The sequence below is a fragment of the Ornithorhynchus anatinus genome, chromosome 4, assembly GCF_004115215.2.
Source record: "Ornithorhynchus anatinus isolate Pmale09 chromosome 4, mOrnAna1.pri.v4, whole genome shotgun sequence".
NCBI lineage: Eukaryota > Metazoa > Chordata > Mammalia > Monotremata > Ornithorhynchidae > Ornithorhynchus > Ornithorhynchus anatinus.
In genome coordinates this window covers 72,101,166-72,123,452 of record NC_041731.1, presented here as the reverse complement: position 1 = coordinate 72,123,452, position 22,287 = coordinate 72,101,166, and the positions used below count along the sequence as shown (strand labels likewise).

Sequence of the window (22,287 nt, the reverse complement as noted above, 5' to 3'; positions counted from 1 at the left end):
AGAACTAAAGATCAAGAGTGGAGCCTAAAAGGGTGATCAATCTACTGCTGTGGGAGCTATTGCCCAGTTGTCTGAGTGTATCTAAATAGGTCTGGTCTTTGCTAGCATTCCTTGCAGTTGGGACAATCAATCAGTCATAATTTTAAGCCCTTACTGTGTCCAGAGCACTATATCGAGCACTTGGGAGAGTACATTGTCACAGAATTGGAAGACATGTTTTCTGCCCTCAACAGGCTTACATTCTAGAAGACATAATAGCAACTCTTCTCAGTGTATGTGTTATGCCTCATAGTTGACACTGGGGCTGAGGATGCTATCTGATGGACCCTGATTTGAAGTTCCTGAATTAAACTTAAAGGAAGGTCCAGTCTGGTGGTGTTTCCAATCCATTAGACTCGGTGACCCTAAGAACTCACCTCCAAGGGGTTCTGGATTAACTGTTGGAACTTGTGTTCAATAGGATGGAATAGGGTGATTGTGGGAGCTATTAAATAATGTTGTATTAATGGACTGTGGAGGTCTGACTTCCTATACTTAATGCAGACTAATAGTAGACACTCTTACTGAGAGGGAAATGACTTAAAATTGTAATACATTATTTACTCAGCAATATTTTTTGAGGCCCTACTATATGCAGAACACATTTATCCTAAGTGCACAAGTAAAAGTTGAAGACATACAATGGCAGAGAGGTTGTTTTGGGCAGGGAACGTGACTACCCATTCTTACATTGTTTTCTCCCAAGCACTTAGTACAGTTCTCTGCCAACAGCAAGCACTCTATAAATGATTGATAGAGATAATTTTACAATCTAAAACATAAAATCATACACATACATGACCATGAAGAAAATAAGAGTTGCAATTGGTAATACTAATGGTCTGGAAAAATAAACGTTGAAACATAAGACCCAAAGATGTCTGTATATGCATAATTGCTTTAGTTACAAATCCCAATTCCTATCAGTTTAGTGACACCTCTTTTTATAGGACCTTAATTCTCCAAGGTGTCTCTAGCCACCATATGGACAGATCCTGTTCCCAGGAAAGGTCATGCATTCTTTTAGAACACTGATATCACTTAGTCCTAATTAGTTCTACACTGATCTAACGTTCTTCAATGTCATTTGAGTCCATTCAAAGGAATTGTCTCATGAATCTGAGTGGTCCCAGACCACAGAAATTCCAGGTCTAGGATTCTTCGAGCAGTAGATACTGCCAAATGGAAATGCTTTCCTCCAAGTGGCCTCCAAATTGGTCTGGAGGCCCCTTTGGAATGTGTACTCTTCTCCAGCCCTACCCCTATAAAGCACTGAGAGAACTAAAATGGCTGTGGGATGAGAAGAAAAGTGCTTTAGACTGTTCTATTTGCTGAGGTGGAAAGTTCCACACAGAACCCTAGTTTGCTGGTGGGAGAATAAGAAGATGAATATGCATAAGAAGATGAAGAAAAAATGTTAATAATTATAATAATAATGGCATTTGTTAAGCACTTACTATATGCAACACACTGTTCTAAGGGCTGCGGGGTATACAAGGTGATCAGATTGTCCCACAGGGGCTCAGGGTCTTAATCCCCATTTTACAGATGACAGAACTGAAGCACAGAGAAGTTAAGTGACTGGTCCAAAGTCACACAGCTGACAAGTGGCAGAGCCTGGATTAGAACCTATGACCTTTGACTCCCAAGCCCATGCTCTTTCCACTGAGCCACACTGCTTCTCTAATTATCTAATTACTATTGGCAATACTATGCTAAGCACTGGGTGACATAGACTGTAAGCTCCACGTGGGACAGGGGCTTAGTAGGAGGGAGAAAAGGTATTTAAACCCCATTTCACAGATGAGGAAATCGAGGCACTGAGAAATTAAGTGACCTGTCCAAGGTCACACTGCAGGGAAGTGGCTGATCCTGGATTGGAATCCAGCCCTGGTTCTGAGGGTCTGATTTTCACAAGGAAACAGAGTACCCTAGTTGAAGAACACTGGTTTAAGCTCTAGGCTACAATGCTTTGTGGTAAGAATCAGACCCTCAGAACTTGGGAAGATATTTCCTCAATCTCACTGTCAACTCCTCCACTTGGATGCAAATTCCTTGGGGGTTGGGATCATGCCTATCAACTCTATTATGCTCTCAAAAAAAGTGTTCAGTAGATACCACTGAGCATAGAAGACTGTGCACCTGTTAGTACTTTTTCATCCTTCTTACTTGTGATCTGCAATTTTTGTCTTCAGGGTTTCGAGCAAACAGATTTGTTAAAGAGGTCCTTTAGGGCCATTAAACTTAAGGTTGAAAGCCTCATCCATTATACACCCCCAATTTTCAGTAGTAAAAACCTGAAGCAAAATAAATTCCTTCTATTCCTCAACCCAGTATACATCACTTTTAGAACAGGTGGGAGAGAGAAAAAAAAAGCTTTGGAAACTATTGATTCAACATTTCTACCCTAGATAAAATGTGCCCAAGAGCATGATTAGCCATTTCAAAGTTTTGTATTTCTATAATCCATGTGTTTTTGCTGTTAAACCTAAATTGACATTGATCAGTTTTCAAAATAGACAAAGATGTACTACACTTGGAAATCAACATGAATTCAATATTTAATATATTGTGTTTAATTTTTCCATTGTAAATTTATACAGGTGTGATATAAGATCAATGGATGACTAAGCATCCCTTTTACATTAATTCATTCAACTGTATTTATTGAGTGCTTACTGCATGCAAAACATTGTATTAAGCACTTTTGTGACTGTGATGACTGCAACTTGCATTTGCTATCTGCAGTGCTTGGTACCATTTTCCTTTCTCCTGTGAATTATACTTTTCTCAAAGTTTCTGTTAGAAAATAGTCATTCTATTTCTAATTTCAATCATGTCTTGACAATCCTGTCTCATTCTGAGTATTAAAGTAGTAATAAAGTCTTCCTTAAGAATTTACTTGGTGCAGAGCACTGTACTAGACTATAAACTCATTGTGGGCCGGGAATATGTCTGTTATATTATACTCTCCCAAGTGCTTAGTATAGTGCTCTGCACACAGTAAGCACTCAAATACAATCACCTGACTATAAAATTGATGGGAAAAATAGTCAGGCAGAAATTGGGCAGGGTCCCTATCCCTCAAGGAGCTCACAATTCTAAAAACATGGAAAAGGACAGTAGAAAGGTAACAGCTGGCAAACATAAGGAAGGATGGAACAGCATGGCCTAGTGGAAAGGGCACAGGCCTGAAAGTCAAAACCTGGGTCCTCATCCTGGGCTCAAGTGCTTAACACGCAGTAAGTGATCAAAAAATTCCATCGATTGATTGATTAAATCCTGGCTCTGACACCTGCCTCTTGTGTGATCTTGGACTAGTCATTTAACTTTTCTGTACCTCAGTTTCCTCCTCTATTAAAATGGGTAATAGAAGCCTGTTCTTCTTTAGACTGAGATTCCATGTGGAGCAGGGACTGTATCCAATGTGCTTACGGTGTAACAACCCCAGCAATTAGTAGAGTGATTGGCATACCAGAAGAACTTCGATATCACAATGAATTTTATGAAATAAAAACCATGACAGTGATATATACAAGAGGGATAGAGCATTGTGACTTGAGGAGCAAAGTCTGGTAAAAGCCACTGCCTCAACCACTGTCAAATATTCATAGTTATGACACACTGTTTTGAGTTTTTGTTCCTTTGGATTATGAAACAATTATCTTGTCTTCCCTCTTCATGTTTATGCCATTACACCCTAAATCAGATATTTGGGGAGCCTACTTAGATCCATTCTCCAAACTCATCTCATCATACCTTTGCTGGGAGGTGCAGTTGTTGCCTCTGTGCTTCCAGATTGGGAACTCATTGTGGTCTGGGAATACTTCTGTTAATTGCTATAGGGTACTCCCCCAAACACTTAATGTAGTGCTTTGCACACAGTAAGAGCTCAATAAATACGATTGAATGAATTAATTGTATAATCATCTCATCTTTCTGGGAGGTGCAATATTAATATTAATAATAATGTTGGTATTTGTTAAGCACCTACTATGTGCTGAATATTGTAAGCGCTGGGGTAGATACAAGGTAATCAGGTTGTCCCACGTGAGGGTCACAGTCTTAATCCCCATTTTACAGATGAGGTAACTGAGGCACTGAGAAATTAAGTGACTCACCCAAAGTCACACAGCTGACAGGTGGCGGAGCCTGGATTAGAACCCATGACCTCTGACTCCTAAGCCTGGGTTCTTTCCACTGAGTCACACTGCTTCTCTCATTGTCTCCATTCTGGTGGACTATGTCCCAAGAACCCACTGCTTGTGATCTTATTTTGCCAACTGACGCTGAATAGTCATGCAAGAAGTTGAATGAGATCTCTTTGTATGTCTCAGTGTCTCAAATCTGAAGTTTGGATAAGTAAACTTTAAGTCCAGGAAGAAGTGGTCTTGAATTTATTAATCAGTTCATTAAGACATCTACTATAGGTGTATTCTATGCAAAGCACCAGGGTATTTACTGAATCATTAGATCAGAAAAAAATGCCTGTCTACATGATGTTCACTATCTAAGATAAAATTCTTAAGTGTCAAAATGTTTGGGGACCCTAAGGAGCCCAAATAGCTTGGCATTAGGTGGCTCAGATTGACAAATCAGCAAGTGTGGTCATTCCACTCTAGTACTTCCTTGATTCCTACCCATATGGAGTCTATATGCATGGCCTAATGGCAAGAGCACGGGCTTGGGAGTCAGAGGTTGTGGATTCTAATCCTGCCTCCACCACTTGTTTTCTGTGTGACCTTGGGCAAGTCACTTAACTTCTTTGTGCCTCAGTTACCTCATCTGTAAAATGGAGATTGAAACTGTCAGCCCCACGTGGGACAAGCTGATCACCTTGTATCTACCCCAAAACATTGGTTGGCACATAGTAAGTGCTTAACAAATACCGTAACTATTATTATTTGGGGAACCAGTCCATCATAAGGGAAGCAGCATGACCTAGTGGACAGAACACAGGCCAGGGAGGCAAAAGGATCTGGATTCTATTTCCAGATCTGCCACTTGTCTATATGACCTTGGGCAAGTCACTTAACTTCTCTGGGCCTCAGTTACCTCATCTGAAAAATTGGGATTAAGATTGTGAGCCCCATGTGGGACAACCTGATTATCTTGTATCTACCCAGAGCTTAGAACAGTGCTTGATACATAATAAGCGCTTAACAAACACTATTATTATAATTATTATACACAGGATTGGCTCCAGGATGAAGCATGCCTTGAAGGAAAAAGAATAATTATGGTATTTGTTAAGCACTTAGTAGATGCCGAACACTGTTCTAAGTGCTGGGATAGCTACAAGGTAATCAGGTTGTCCCACTTGGGGCTCACATTCTTCATCCCCATTTTACAGATGAGGTAAGGGGCCCAGAGAATAATAATAATGTTGGTATTTGTTAAGCACTTACTATGTGCAGAGCACTGTTCTAAGCACTGGGGTAGATACAGGGTAATCAGGTTGTCCCACGTGGGGCTCACAGTAAATCCTCATTTTACAGATGAGGTAACTGAGGCCCAGAGAAGTTAAGTGACTTGCCCACAGTCACACAGCTGCCAAATGGCAAGGCTGAGATTAGAACCCACGACCCCTGACCCCCAAGCCCATGCTCTTTCCATTAAGCCACGCTGCTTAGACCTTAGCAGGCCATCCCTAATGTGACCTCATGTAGTCACATCATGCAGTGCTTACCACATAATGACATCACATTGCACTGGCTGTTTGTACCAGCAGGGACCACTCTATGGGGTTCCTGCTAGTTGACCTGAGCCATTGGGTCAGGCCTGGACAAACCCACTGGACCCTGGAAAGATGAGGAGCTATTAGACCCCAGGGAGTGTGGGTTGTGATGTAGCATTTCTGGGATGCAGCAATAAGGGTGTTGGGAGCTTGGTTGGTGCTGTTTAACCACAGATCAGCACCCATTTTCTTTTCAACACAGCTTCTCTCCCAGGTACAGAGGGCTGGGTGGCAGGCACCATGCTTTCCCTTTCAGAGCTCTGCAGAAAACCATCCCCTCAGCCCCTCTGGAATGTGAGGGAGAAAGAGGGAGGAGAGAATTCACTGAATAAAATACAACTACAAACTTTTGTAGAGACTATTTCAAGGGACAGTTTAGAAGCAGGAGGAGAGAAAGGAGTGGCTCCTACAGTCATGGAATTTGGGGCAGAAGAGGAGGACAGTATTTTAGGGGATGGTAGGGGAGAGGTAGATATACATCACTCATGAGTAGCATTGGAAGGAGTGAGGAATAACAGGGTTTTATGCACATGCAGAACAGCCATATTGATATCAACTGGGATTGGCGCCATCTTGGAGGATTCCAAATGATTGCTGTCTTCGGAGGCTCAGAAGACTCTCTACTGTGCCAAAGCAATAGTGTACTTCAATTACTGTCTGAAGCCAGGTTAGGTTATACCCTAGTTGGCTAGTTTGCTATATCCTGAGAGGAGCTAGATTAAAAATAAAGAGGAAAGAAAAAGGATAGGCTTAATGGGATATATGGGAAGAAACTGGATGGTCATTTTGATTTTTCATCTTGTTTTGGTTGTATTTCTTCAAGTACAGATGGGTGTTTTTATTTCAGCCTATATTTTAACTGGGGAAGTCTCTTGATAAAGTATTGCTGGATCTTAAATTAGGGGAGGGAACCATTTTTGTGGATGTTGAAATGGGGTTTGATGTAAATAATGAGCAGACAAGTATAAGAAAGCAGAGTTAGGATATAAGAAAGCAGAGGTAGGACAGAGAATATGAAGGCAGAAGTGGAATAGTGGAGCAATTCGAACTCTAAAATAATGGCAATTTGACAGGGAAAGCAATAGCGAGCCAGGGAAAGGTTTTGAAGGAAAGTGATTACCTTGTTTTAGCTTTAGTGGAAGAGCAAAAGGAAGAATTAAAGTTTTCAAAAGGAGGTCTTAGGAAGTGTGAAAAGACTTGAGTTTATTTTCAACGGAGCAAGGAAGAAAGAGATGATTTAGTGAATTTGGAGATGGTAAACTGTCACTGTTCACTGGACCTCCAAGCTACACCACCCGAGGCTCTCAGCACCCAGAGACCACCAATGCGCCTTGCCAGAGCAAGACAGGGGAGAAAGACTAAGCAGCCCTAGCAGCATGTGGTCTAGTCCAGGTCATCCTGCCATGGAAACACACACCACCTTCACACTCCATCATCTGTAGTCTCCAATTCACCACTAAGAAAGGGAAATGAATTGACCAGAAAGCTTCCTTCCACAATAAGTTTAGTTCCAGTGGTAGACAGGCACCAGAGAGTACAGGATATTCTATTTAAGACTCCAAGTTGATGAGTGTTAGTCCTTACAAATTCTTTGAGGACTAGTATTATGCCTTTTTCTATTGTATGTAGTGCATACATACAGTCAGCGTTCAAAAACATTGCCTGCCTGGTGGGAAATAATAAGCTGAAAGCATGTGCTTGACACAAACGTTTCTTCTTTCCACCACAAAATGCTGCATTCAGACCTATATTGTTACCTAATTCTGCAGTCACATTCTATACAAAAAACACAAAACAACAATGTGCATTGTTCCAGAAGTGAATGCAGATTGACAAGAGGCCGTAAAACAGACCCTTATTTTTGTGTCTTCTCGCTGCGTTATTCCTTGATTGCAGAAAAAACTGGAGAATTTACTAGTTCAGTCATAACATTATGATTTCCAGTTTTACTCCTACAAAAGAATTGCTTACGAAAGCTGATAACCAACCTAGATGACTTCTAAAGTTTTCTATGAGTCATGTGAACAGAAGTGATCATAAAGGACAAAATTGATTTTCTGCTGCCTACACTTCTCCAGTTCTTTCTCCTTGACTGCCTGCAATTTAGCTGTAGTACTAATAGTATTTATTAATGCATACTGTTTGCAGAACACTGTACTAAGCCCTGAGAGAATATGCAGGTGGGAATTAAGCACAGTCTATGTCCTTCATGGGCTTTACAATCTAAAATTCTGGCTTCCACTCCACTGAAACTGCCTTCTCAGAAAGGTCACTACTGATCACCGTCTTACCAAATTTAATGGCCTCTACTCCTTCCTAATCCTGTTAGACCTCTCATCTGCCTTTGATACTGTGCACCACACCCTTTCCCTGGAAACATTGTCTAACCTTGGCTTCAATGACACTGTCATCTCATTTCTTCTCTTTGTCCCCATCTTTCTATGTCATCTGGATAATAATGATAATGGTGGTATTTGTTAAGCACTTACTATTTGCCAAACACTGTTCTAAGCTCTGGAGTAGATACAAGGTAATCAGGGTGTCCCACGTGGGGCTCATAGTCTTAATTCCCTTTTTACAGATGAGGTAAATGAGGCCCAGAGAAGTGAAGTGACTTGACCAAAGTCACACAGCTGAGAAGGGGCAGAGCTGGGATTAGAACCCACAACCTCTGACTCCCAAGCATGCTCTTTCCACTAAGCCACACACTGCACACAACACCACCATCCTTCCTGTCTCATAAATCCATAACTTTGGCATTATCCTGCTTTCTATCTCCCTTCTTTTATTCTATCAAGTGAATTTGTGAGCCTCTAATCTTTCACTTGGCTGCTCATTGTTCTATGCCCAATTCAACATCCACAAAATTGTTTGTCCCCATCCCTTCCTCTGCTTCCCATCCTCTTCCTTTGGGAGTCCTTCAAGATTCAGTTCTGAAGCCCCTCCGATTCTCTGCTACACACACTCCCTTAGAGAACTAACTTGCACAGCTTCAACTGCCATCTCTATATTGATGATTCCTGAAGCTACTCTTCAGTGCTACCACTCTCCTTCTCTGCAGTCTTGCATTTCCTCCTGCTTTCAGAACAACTCACTTGGATGTCCCACTGACAACTCATACTCATCTTCCCAACCAAATTCTCATCCCCACTCCCTAACCTTCCACATCACTGTATACACCACCATCCTTCATATCTCATAAATCTGAAACCTTGGCATTATCCTTGACTCATCTCTCTCATTCAACCCACACTCTCAATCTGTCACTAAAGCCTGTCAGTTTAACCTTCATAGCATCTCTAAAATGAATTCTTTCCTCTCCACCCAAACTGTTACTGCACTCACCCAGGCACTTATCCTGCCTCAAGTACTGCATTAGTCTCTCACTGAGCTCCATGCCTCCATTCTTTCCCCACTCCAGTCCATAATTCACTAGGCTGCCTGGATCATTTTTATGAAAACACATTTTGTGCACATCGCCCCACTCCTCAAATACTTCCAGTGTTTGCACATCCATCAAGCGGGAACTATTCACCATCATCTATAAGGCATGCAATCAGCCCCCCACCTCCTACATCTCCTACTATAACCCAGCATCCTCCACACTTCACTCCTCTAATATCAACCTTTTCACTGATCCTTATTCTTGCTTGTCTTTCTGCCAACCCCAAGCCCACATGGGACATGTCCTGGATCTTTCTCCCATCTTCAGATGCAACAGATGACTGTTCTTCCCACCATCAAAACCCTTCTAAAATCACATCTCCTAAAAGAGGCTTTCCCAAATCCTAGTTTCCCCACTCCATTCACCCTCCCATTAGCTTTGCCTAGGAACTTGGATCTGTATCTCCTAAGCACTTTGATGCCCCACTCTGTCACTTTCTCTATCTGTATTTTAGTGAGTCCAGACAGACATTAAAATAGATTGTAAGATCCTTGATAGAGTGATCATGTCAACCAATTCTCTTGTTTTAAACTATTCTCTAAGTTTTTAGTACAGTGCTATATATATAGGAGTGCTTAATATTACTGCCACTACTGATTGATCAATTGATTTCAGATCTTCCTCAGGAAACACTGAAAATGAGCACCTCAGGGACAAGAGATTTGGGTTTTTTTTTACTAATATTTATTGAATGCTTACTGTGTGCAGAGCACTGTATTAAGCACTTGGGATAATAAGATATAACAGAGTTGCTAAACATGTTCCCTGACCCAAGGAGCTTACCATCAAAAGGGGAGACAGACAGTAAAACAAATTATGGCCCATATGTGCTGTGGGATGGAGTGGGGGTGAATAAAGGATACAAATCCAAGTATAAGGGTGACATGGAAGAAGCAGTAGGAGAAAAATGTCTGTAATGAGTAAAATTAAATTCCCTTCAGCTTCCAATGTAGAGTCACTACCTTCCTAAGACTTGAAGTTCTCAAATTTAAAGGACTTTTTTGTGGTTGCTTTTTTTTTTTAAAAAAAAAAAGCCAAACCAAAGAAAAGAATGTCTAAGTTGAACAATTCTTCAATTACTGATGCTCCCAACTCCAATCGTTAAAATGCCAAACCTCATGGAATTCTAATTGTTCATTAATTCATTTCCATGGGTATCTGCAGAGAATTTATTGACTTAATTTTATTTAGAGAAAGGAGTGCAGATTAAAAGACCAGTACATGAGTTATTGTTGCTAGACAAGAATGGTAAAGTTCAGTTTGAGGAAAAAAAAAGTAGAAATTGCAAATAATGTTTCAACTTCAATCAGAAGTTCATGTAAGACTACTTAAAGTGCTCCTGACCTCCTGTCTAATCCATGGTGCAATCCTGGGTAAGAATGGGTCTCACAGGCTTTTTTCCAAAAATCACAATGCAAACATGGACCTTATTTCTGCATTATTTATTGCTATATTCAGCAATACACTGCACAGTTAAACTCAAAACTAAGAATACTGAAATATTTGAGATTATTTAAGTTTTTAGTATGGGCCAGGCGCAGCGTGGCTCAGTGGAAAGAGCCTGGGCTTCGGAGTCAGAGGTCATGGGTTTGACTCCCGGCTCTGCCACTTGTCAGCTGTGTGACTGTGGGCAAGTCACTTCACTTCTCTGTGACTCAGTTCCCTCATCTGTAAAATGGGGATTAACTTTGAGCCTCACGTGGGACAACCTGATTACCCTGTATCTCCCCCAGCACTTAGAACAGTGCTCTGCTCATAGTAAGCTCTTGACAAATACCAACATTATTATTAAGAGTTGGGGTAGATACAAGCTAACCAGGTTGGGCACAGTCCATGTCCCACATAGGATTCACAATCCTAATCCCCATTTTACCGCTAAGGAAACTAAAACACAGAGATTACTCAGCCTACAAATTGTGGAGCTGGAATTAGAACCTAGGTCTTTATGATTCTCAAGCCCATTCTTTATCTACTAGACCATTCTTCTTCTCACTAGGCTATGTTACTTTACACAAAGATAATTTGAGGTGTTAGGATTGACAAAATATCAAACAAGTGCATTTGAGTGCTTACTGTGAGCAAAGCACTGTGCTAAATGCTTGGGAGATTATAACAGAGTTAGACATATTACATGCCTACAGTGAGGAGACAAGACCTTAATATGCACCTTTCCATAATTTATTTATAAGTGTTGTTAGGCTGAGGGAGGAATGAATAAAGAGAACAAATCAGGGCAACTAGAAGACAGGAAAGGGGGAAAAGAGGAAATGAGAGTTGTCAGGAAAGGCCTTATGAAGGAGATGTGTTTCAAGACAGAGATAAGATGTGGGCAACAAGTCAACAGGTGGTGAGATGGTGGTACAGTGAGTAAGTTAGCATTAGAGGAGCAAAGTGTGCAGGCTGGGTTGTAATAGGAGATTGGTGAGTTGTGTGGTAGGAAGGTAGATTGAGTGTCTTAAAGTTGATGGTAAATCAGTCAGTCAATCATATTTGAGTGATGATTATGTGCAGAGCACTGTACTTAGCACTTGGGAGAGTTCAATATAACAGACATATTCCCTGTCCACATTGAGCTTACAGTCTAGAGGGGGAGATAGACAATGTTATGATTAAATAAAATTATAAATATGTACATGAATGCTCTGGGGCTCGAATGAGGGAATAAATAAAGAGAGCAAGTCAAGGCAGCACAGAAGGGAATGGGAGAAGAATAAATGAGGGCTTAGTCAGAGAAGGCCTCTTGGAAGAGATGTGCTTTCAATAAGGCTTTGAAGCTGGGGAAAATAATTGTCTATTGAATATGAAGAAGAAGGGCATTCCAGGCCATAGGCAGAATGTGGACTAGTGGTTGGCAGCAAGATAGATGGGATTTATTCATTCAATCTTAATTTTTAAAGGGCTGTGTGCAAAGCACTGTATTAAGTATTTGGGAGAGTACAATAAAACAACGGCCACATTTGCTGCCCACTGCGAGCTTACAGTCTAGAAGGACAGATATTCATATGCATGAGTAATACATGAATAAATTACAGATATATGAATATATTCTGTGGGGCTGGGAATGAAGGGAGCAAATCAGGGAGATGAAGAAAGGAGTGGGAGAAGACAGGAAGTCAGGGAAGGCTTCTTGGAGGAGATATGTCTTCAATAAGGCTTTGAAATGGGGGAGAGAAATTATCTGGCTGATATGAGGAGAGAGAGTTTTCATGCCAGAGGCAGGATGTGGTTGAGAGGTTGGTGGGGAGATAGATGAGATCGAGGCATAGTGAGAAGTTTAGGATTAGAAGAGCCAAGTGAAAGGGCTAAATTGTAGTAGGAGAATAGTGAGGTGTGGTAGGAGGGGGCAAGGTGATTGAGTGCTTTAAAACCAATGGTGAGGAGTTTTTGTTTGATGTGAAGGTGGATGGGCAACCACCAGAGTTTCTCAAGGAGTTGGGGAATGTGATCTGAACGTTTTTGAAGTAAAATGATCCGGGCAGCAGAGTAAAGTATGGATTGGAATGGGGAGAGAGAGGTAGCAAGGAGGTCAACAAGGCGGCTAATATAATAATCAAGGCAGGATATGGTAAGTGCTTGTATTAACGTGATAGCAGTTTGGTTGGAGAGGGAAGGGGCAGATTTTAGTGATGTTATGAAGGTATAACTGATGGCTTTAGTGACGACTTGAATATGTTGGTTGAATGACAGAGAGAAGTCAAGGATAACACTGAGGTTATATGCATCTTTGAGTCATAAAGGATGGTGGTGCCATCAACAGTGATGAGAAAGTGAGCTGGAGGACAGGGCTTGGGAGGGAAGGTAAGAACTTCAATTTTAGCCCTATTAAGTTTGAGGTAACGGGAGGGCATCCAAATAGAGATATCTTGAAGGCAGGAGGTAATGGAAGTGTCCCGGGAGGGACAGAGATCAGGACTGGAGATTGAGGTACAGTGAGTAGATTGGCATGGGATGAGCGAAGTGTGCAGGCTGGGTCGTAGTAAGAGAGCTGTGAGGTGTGGTAGGAGTGGCCAAGGAGTTTGAGTGCCTTAAAGCAGATGGTAAATCAGTTAATTTATTCAGTGCCTACTGTGTGCAGATCACTGCACTGTGTGCAGATCACTTAGGAGAGTACAGTATAACAATAACACATTCCCTGCCCACAGTGAGTTTACAATCTAGAGGGGAGACATATTAATATCAATAAATGAAACTACAGATATGTTCATAAGTGCGGTGGGGCTAGGGGGGAGGACGATTAATGAATTGAACAAGTCAAGGTGGCACAGAGGGAGTGAAAAAAGAGGAAAGAGGGCTCAGTAAGGGAAAAGCCTCTTAGAAGATATGTGGCTTCAATAAGACTTTGAAGGTGGGGAGAGTAATTGTCTACTGTTTGTGAAGAGGAAGAGTGTTTTACACCAGAGGCAAGAGGTTGACAGCAAAAACGATGAGATCGAGGTACAGTGAGTAGGTTGGCATTAGAGGAGTGACATGTATAGGCTGGGTTGTAGTAGGAAAGTTGTGAGGTGAGATAGGTGGGAGCAAGGTGGTTGAGTGGTTTAAAGTCAATGGTAAGGAGTTTCTGTTTGGTGCAAATGTGGATTGGCAACCACAGGTGGTTCTTGAGTAGTGGGTAAACATGGTTTGAACGTTTTTGTAGGAAAATAATCTAGGCAGCAGAGTGAAGTATGGACTGGATTGGGGAGAAACAAGAAACATGGAGGGAAGCAAGAAGGCTGATACCCTAATCAATTTGGGATATGATAAGTCCTTGAATTAATGTGGTAGCAGTTTAGATAAAGAGGAAAGAGCAGATTGCTTCTATTTTTTGTGATAGATTGAAAAAAATCATTTTTTGTGATGGATTGAATATGTGGGTTGAATGAGATAGAGGAGTCAAGGATAATGTCAAAGGTACAGACTTGTGAGACAGGAAGGATGCTGGTGCCATTTATAATGATGGAAAAGTCAGGGGAAAGACAGGGTTTGGGTGGGATGAAAAGGAGTTCTGTTTTAGACATATGAAGTTTGAGGTGGTGGCAGGACAACCAAGTAGAATTGTCCTGAAGGTAGGGGGAAATGAGACACTGCAGAGGGGACACAACAGGGCCGGAGATGTAAATTTGGGAATGATTTGCTTAGAGATGGTAGTTGAAGCCATGTGAGCAAATGAGTTCTCCAAGGGAGTGGATTTAATGAAGAATGGAAGGGGACCCAGAACTGAACCATGAGGTTCACCCACAGGTAGGTGGTGGGTGGCAGAGGAGCCCAGAAAAGAGACAGAGAATGAATGAACAGCGAGATGAGGAGAACCAAGAGAGGGTAGTGTCATTAAAGCCGAGGTTGGATAATTGTTCCAGGGGAAGGGGATGGTTGAAATTGTAGAAGGCAGCTGAGAGGTTGAGAAGGATTAGGATGGAATAGAGGCCATTGGATTTAGCAAAAAGGAGATCATTCCTGATCTTTGAAAAAGAGGTTTCTGTGGTATGAAGGGGAAGGAATCCAGACTGAAGGGGGTGAAGGAGAGAATTGGAGGAGAGGAACATGAGACAGCAGGTGTAGACAACTCGCTCAAAGAGTTAGGAGAGGAGTGATAGGAGGAGATGGTGCAATAACTGGAGGTAGCCATGGGGTTAAGGGAGGAGTTTTCTAGACTAAGGGAGTCATGAGCATGTTTGAAAGAAGCCATTGGAGAGTGAAAGGTTGAAGTTGGCAGTTAAGGAGGGAAGAAGGGAGGGGGCACAAGTTTTGGTAAGGTGTGAAGAGATGGTGTCAGTTGGCAGGTGGGGGTGTGGTGGATTTTGAGAAAAGGTAAGAGTTCTCCTTTTGAGATACTGCTGGGAAAGATGTGAGTGTTGAAAGAGAAACATAGGGGGACTAGGGAGGGGCTGGGAGAATTGATAGTTGCAATTTTCTAAATAAAGTAGGTGGCCAGGTCATTATGGGCAAGGGATGGGGGAGGTGGGGAGACAGGGGGTTGGAGGAAGGAGTCAACTGTCTAGAACGAGAAGCAGCGTGGCTCAGTGGAAAGAGCCCGGGCTTTGGAGTCAGAGATCATGGGTTCGAATTCCAGCTTGGACACTTGTCAGCTGTGTGACTTTGGGCAAGTCACTTCACTTCTCGGTGCCTCAGTTATCTCATCTGTAAAATGGGGATTAAGACTGTGAGCCCCACGTGGGACAACCTGATTCCCCTGTCTACCCCAGCGCTTAGAACAGTGCTCGGCACATAGTAAGCGCTTAACAAATACCAACATCATAGAACAACTGGTGATAACAATGGGCATTAGTGTCAACAAGGATGGATAAATAAATTTTGGCAGGCAGAGGAGGGGGAAAATTTAAATAAAACAAGGATAAATTTGAAATGGACAAGGATGATCTGATATCTAGATTTCCACCAGCAGCGCGCTATAGCTTGTGCACAAGAACAAAGGAGATGGGCTCTGGAGGCAATCCAGGCACTGTAGTTCAGGGGCATGAGACTGATGAAGGGATAGGAGAGTAATGAGTTGAGTTCAGTAGAGAGGGTGATGTTGAGAGCATCACTTTGGTTATCAATAATAATAATAATAATAAAGTTGGTATTTGTTAAGCGCTTACTATGTGCAGAGCACTGTTCTAAGCACTGGGGTAGACACAGGGGAATCTGGTTGCCCCACGTGGGGCTCACAGTCTTAATCCCCATTTTACAGATGAGGTAACTGAGGCACAGAGTAGTTAGGTGACTTGCCCACAGTCACACAGCTGACAAGTGGCAGAGCCGGGATTCGAACCCATGACCTCTGACTCCAAAGCCCGTGCTCTTTCCCCTGAGCCATGCTGCTTCTCAGGGGAAGGTAGTTTGTGTAGAGGTTAAATATGGCTTGATGACCTGAGAAAATTTGATGGGGTCAAAAGATCGGAAGTCTCTGTGGAGGAACAGGACAGATTTGTCGGGAGGAGCTGTGTGGTCACATAGAGGGATTTCATTGCCCCTCCCAGTCCCACAGTACTTATGTACATATCTGTAACATTTATTTATATCAATGTCTGTCTCCTTCTCTAGACTGTAAGCTTGTTGTGGGCAGGGAATGTGTCTGTTTATTGTTATACTGTAGTCTCCTAGTGCTTAGTACAATGCTTTGCACACAGTAAGTGCTCAATAAATACAATTGTATTGAATTGACAGAGGGAGGGGGATGAGGGGGGCACAGGGACAGTAGTCATTCAATCATATTTATTGAATGTTTACTGCGTGCAGAGCACTGAACTAAGCACTTGAGAGAGTACAATACAACAATGAACAGACATATTCCCTGCCCACAACAAGCTTACAGTCTAGAGATGGGGAGACAGACAACGATACAAATGAAATTACAGATATGTATATAAGTGCTGTGGGCCTGAGAGGTGGGAAGAGCAAATAGTGCAAGTTAGAGTGACTCAGAAGGGAATGGGATAAGAGAAAAAGTGGGGTTTAGTCTGGGAAGGTCGCTTGGAGAAGATGTGCCTTCAATAAGGCTTTAGGAGGGTGGGGGGGGGAGAGAAATAGACTGTCAGATTTGAGGAGGGAGGGCATTCCCGGCCAGAGGCAGGATATGGGAGAGGGGTCGACAGTCAGATAGGTAAGATCAAGGCACAGTGAGATGGTTAGCACTAGAGGAACGAAGTGTGTAAGCTGGGTTGTAGAAGGAGAAAAATGAGGTGAAGTAGGAGGGGGCAAGGTGGTGGAGGGCTTTAAAGCCAATGGTGAGTTTTTGTTTGATATGGAGGTGAGTGGGCAATCACTGGAGTTTTTTGAGGAATGTGGTGACACGTCCTGGATGTTTTTGTAGAATAATGATCTGAGTCAGCAGAGTGAAGTATGGATTGGAGATTCCTTGAGGAGATTTTTAAATTGTGTGTAGGTCCTCCGGTTGTTGAGAATGAAGAGGCCAGTGTGCTTCCCTTGGGTTCTTGAGGAGTTGGGAATCATGAACTAAATAGCTTAGAGTCAAATGATCTCAGTGGCAGAGTGACGAATAGGCTTAAGTGGGGAGAAACATGAGGCAGGAAGGTCAACTAGGAGGCTGATACAGTAATCAAGGCAGAATAGGACAAGTAATTGGATTAGTGTGGTAGCAGTTTGAATGGAAATGAAAGGACAGATTTTAGCCATGTTGCGAAGGTTTGAACCTACATGGTTTGGTAACATTGAATATGTGGGTTAAATGAGAGATATGAGTTAAGGATAACACTAAGATTATAGGCCTGTGACCCAAGAAGATAGTGCTGCTATCTATAGCGATGGGAAAATTCAGAGGGAAGACAGGGTTTGGGTAGGAAGATAAGAAGTTCTGTTTTGGACATGTAAGACCATGTTAAACTAAGCTGCTGAAGAATTTATGAAGCAGTAAGGTAATCAGACTTTTAGGACTTTAGAGGAACAAAATGATCTTCCTCTGAGTATATCTTTTAAAGTACTGTTTAAGAAAATAAATGTCTTTTGCTAGAAGTTGGAGTAGACAACTATGAAGCCCATTTAAACTTCTTTATAAAAACATTTCATTTGTATTGTTTCAGTAGTTTGGTAGTAAAATAAATATCCATTACTACCCATATTCCATAAATAAAAAAATAATCAGGAAATGTTTAAGAATTTAAACAGGGTTTTTTCATAGGATGGCATATTTAAGGGGCCCTACTCAGCCCATTCTTTTTTCTCAAATTTAAATAAAAAAAAAGGTGCCAAATAGAACTGTTGTAAGTTGAGCTATTCATTTTCTTGTCAAGTTAATTGTGTTGGGGCATAGATTTACTAGTTTCTACCAAAAAAAAAGTATAGTTATTACTTGACAGAAATGAATGTTCACTGTTTAAATTAGAGAATTATATGGGCTTTTTCGTTATCTTAACAACATTCTAGGAACACAGAATAACCTATTCTAATAATAAACTACTGAGCAACTTGTTTTTTTATATTTGAACCTAGCAAACTACAGTTCTTACATACTTGAAGATTTTTACATTTACAAAATCTGTTCTATTATGTAGTTTCCCCTAGCACAGACTAATTAGGAGTTCCTCCTACACTTCACCCAAAATCTGTTCTTTTCATTTACTTTAGGAAATAAAAAACTAAAAAAACAACCCCACTTTGGTAAGCTCATTACTTTAAGTGTATTGACTTTTCAATATATGTACATGATCAAAGACAATCTGAATACCCAGATAGTCTGGATAATTCTACTCACCATAAATTTTTGTAGATGATGTAATTCCCACATTACCATTGCAGAGGATGTGGTATAATTTGAAGTTATCATCCCAAACCCTCATATAGTGCTGAAAATCTCTTGGGTGGTCCACTCAACTTGTCAGATGCCAACTTCAAGAAACCACAAGAACTTTCCAGAGGTGCACAATGAGTTCGCTGCATTTTTGTATGTCCATTCAGAGTAGAATGGACCCACCTTCTAATAATGGACTGGAAGTCAAACTGGCTCCTACCTTCATAATAGCAAGGGGCAAAAAGCATGGGAAGCACTGCCCTGGGAGTCAGAAGGACATGAGTTCTAATCCCAACTCCTCCATTTTGTCTGTTGTGTGACTTTGGGCAGGTCTCAGTGACTCAGTTACCTTATTTGTAAAATGGAGATTAAGATTGTAAGCTCTATGTGGGATGTGGACCTCAAACAACCTGATCAGCTTGTATTTACCCCAGAGCTTAGTAAAGTGCCTGGCATATAGTAAACACTTAACAAATGCCATTTTTAAAAAATGGCTGTATTTAGTTGGCTGGGCTGGAGTCAGGATTGCCTCCCAGGAGTAATGTGAAGGACTTTGCCAGAGGTCCAAACCACTGGGAGAGTGAACGACCTAGGTGGAAATGAAGCTGTTCAGAGGGTCTCTCTACTATTCTCACTTGGATAGTGGTAGTTGGGTTGCAGAAGTTCAGGGTGGCTTTCAGACTTTCCTTTAACTCTGGTGCAGCATGGGAGGATGGATGAGGATGGCTAGGCAGCAGAAGGAAAAGAAAGTTCCAGACCCTAACCTTCTTCAGATTGAGGAAATCAGCATGCCAACATATAATTAATGATAATAATAATAACAGTATTTTAAGTGTTTACTATGTGCCAAGCATTGTATTAAGTGCTTAAGTAGATACAAGGTATTCAGGTCAGGAACAGTCCCTGCTCCAGTCAGGGTTCACATTTTAAGTACGAGGAAGAACAGGTATTGAAAACCCATTTTACATATGAAGTAACCTGGACACAGAGCAGTTAAGTGACTAGCCCAGGGTCACACAGCAGGTAAATGGTAGAGTGGGATTAGAACTCAGGTTCCCTTACTATCAGCCTCAGGCTTGTTCCATTAAGCCACACTGCCTCTATTACTTCAGGGTAGAAAGGAGATCAGTTTTCACCGGGGATCTTTTCTTCAAACATTGCCACCTGTGAAGCAAGTGGTACATTTCCAGCCTCACCTGTTGTTGTTGGGGCAAGAGCTCATAATCCTTACTGAAAAATCCTTTCCAACTTGTGTATCAGAAGGGAGTCATAGCTCATCAACGTGACACCTTAGTTTTGGATCCAGGCACCCTCTTCAACAGCGACTTCCTTCTTCTGTTTAATAACAGTCTTAGCCCAACAATACACAAGGGATCTCATTTCTTCCTCTGAGTGTAGGGGATGAGATAGCCAGGATTAGAAGTGGAAAGACTAGAGAAGAAGTCATGGCCCTTCTTTACCATCCTTTGAGTCACCCAAAGTTCAAGATTCAGACAGAAATTTCATTCAAGATCAGGAGATTAAAAAAAGAAAAAGCAGGCTGGATTCAAAGCCTTTCACACTATATAGGTTTCAATGCACAGACTGCTACAGATATACAAGCAATCTTCAATAGTTACAAAAATAACCACATAAACTTTCAAGATCTATTGAAATTAACTCACTGTTTTATCACCTTGTAGCAGATTATTTAGCCTGTTGGCAGAAAATGTTTTCTCACTCCACTTCACTCCTCAACTCTCCCCCATGAGATTAAACTTGACTATTTTGTTCTGGGCAGTGTATGCCATTGGGTGATGTCGTTCCAAGTACAGATGGCACCAATCTTCTACTTCCCCTTTGACCTTAACTCTGCCTCCAATAGGGGCCTGAATGTTTCCACAATCAGTGTCTGCCTACAGCTGGAGATAGTAAAGTTTGTTGGCCTGTAAGTTTATAGCTTGCAGAAGTATCAAGAGAATAAACAGGTTATTGGATCTAGATAAAAATAGATTATTGAGTCCTTAGCCAGGTCATACTTTGCAGAGTGAAGAAGATGAAATCCAGATGGTAGAAGGTCAAAAAGAGTAATTTTGAATGAAGTAGAAGCAATGAGACAACAACAACAGCTTTAATTACTTCAAACAACCTTCTCATTGTTACCCTCTGCCCCATCACAAAAAAACAAAACTGAGATAGGTTTTCAACCAGAGTGAATAAGGTCTAAGAAGTTCTTGTCATCGCCATGGCCCCCGGATGCCAAAGTTTGAGCCTGTTTAGAGGAATATGGGAGGGAGGGAGCATAGGACAAGGAGAAATTTGAGTGATTTGAACAAAGATGAGCAATCCCCTCCTACCTGAACTCCCAGATTATCTACTACAACCCAGCCCGAACTTCACCTCACTTAACTCACTGTGAACACCTTGTCCACATCCTCCTTCTAGCTTGGAACTCCGTTCCCCTTCATCTCTGACAAATACCACTCTTGCCACCTTCAAACCTTACTAAAAAATCATGTGTCCTCAACTGGCCTTTCCCAACTAAGCTCTCACTTTCCATACTTCCTCTCCCTTTTGGGATGCCTATGATCTTGAATGTGTATGTTTATGAGCATTTGAGTTATACCCTTCCTAAATTCCACAGAATATTTATACATTTCTGTAATTTATTTTAATGTCCACCTCCCAGTTCTAAACATTAAACTCCTGGCCTGGGAGTCAGAAGGTTGTGGGTTTTAATCCCTGCTCCTCCACGTTTCTGATGAGTGATTACAGCCAATCACTTCACTTCTCTGGGCCTCGGTTACCTCATCCGTAAAATGGATATTGAGGCTATGAGCCCCACATGGAACAGGGATTGTGTCGAACCCGATTTGCTTGTATCCACCCCAGTAAGTGTATATGGAGAATTTAACGAATACCACAGTTATTATTATTATTGTTAAGGGCTTGGTGGACTCAGTGGTGTAACAGTGATAGTCAACTGCTTCTCTGTATAATCCTGTTGTAGAGATATGTGATAAAGTAGAAAAATATTTTATATGTTCATATTTTGACTGTGGTTTACTTTTAGAAAGGTTAAACACATCCTAAGAATTTGTGTGAATTCATTCTTAAGGGGCAAAAGTTTAATCATTTAGTAGATATATTTTTAACTAAAGGTTACACATAATTGTATGGGAAACCACAGGAATAGTTTTTAAGAGGCTATTTCTGAAGGAGGTTTGACTATTATATACATAATTGAATCATCCCAGTTTAGAAAACGAAGTCTATGCTCCTCAAAAATTAAAATATCATTTGAGGGTCTTTTAACACAAATTGCTTTCTATCTCTCCTATGTATGGTTTATTATATTTTTATTTTATTTTCATATCATCTGCTCAACTTCAAGCTGTCTTTAACAGGTTGTAAGCTTGCTAAATGAAAGATATGTTATTTCAGGGATAGAGATCAAACTATTTATATATTTGTTTTCACCTTGTTTTGAGTTTGAAGTCCCATAGATGTTCAGAGTTGTCATTATTTTACATTCTAATGGAATTCAACCATTTTTAATAATTTTCCCCCCATCCAATTAGGAAACCAAGAAACAGAGCAGACGGCTTTCACAAAGTCAGATATTGGCCATGAGTATATGAGGCAAACTTAATTAAAGAAGAAAAAACTAATTCATTCATTCATATTTATTGAGCAGTTACTGTGTGCAGAGCACTGTACTAAGTGCTTTTACAGCACAATTCAGCGACAAATAGGGACAATCCCTGTCAGCAACCGGCTCACAGTCTAGAAGCAGGGAGACAGATATCAAAACAAGTAAATATATACACATTATTAATAAAATAAATAGAATTATTAATA

The 22,287-nt window shown here is 41.2% G+C and overlaps 1 long non-coding RNA gene across 2 annotated transcripts in view; it reads right to left on the bottom strand.

Annotated features, from left to right (window-relative positions):
- The window catches only part of LOC114811356, a 77,333-nt gene extending 57,121 nt beyond the window's left edge, over window positions 1-20,212 (bottom strand). For both annotated transcript variants that reach the window (XR_003759045.2, XR_003759046.2), the window contains exon 1: window positions 20,123-20,212. This is a non-coding gene — a long non-coding RNA (uncharacterized LOC114811356). The remainder of the gene's footprint in view (window positions 1-20,122) is intronic.
- Window positions 20,213-22,287: the final 2,075 nt, after the last annotated feature.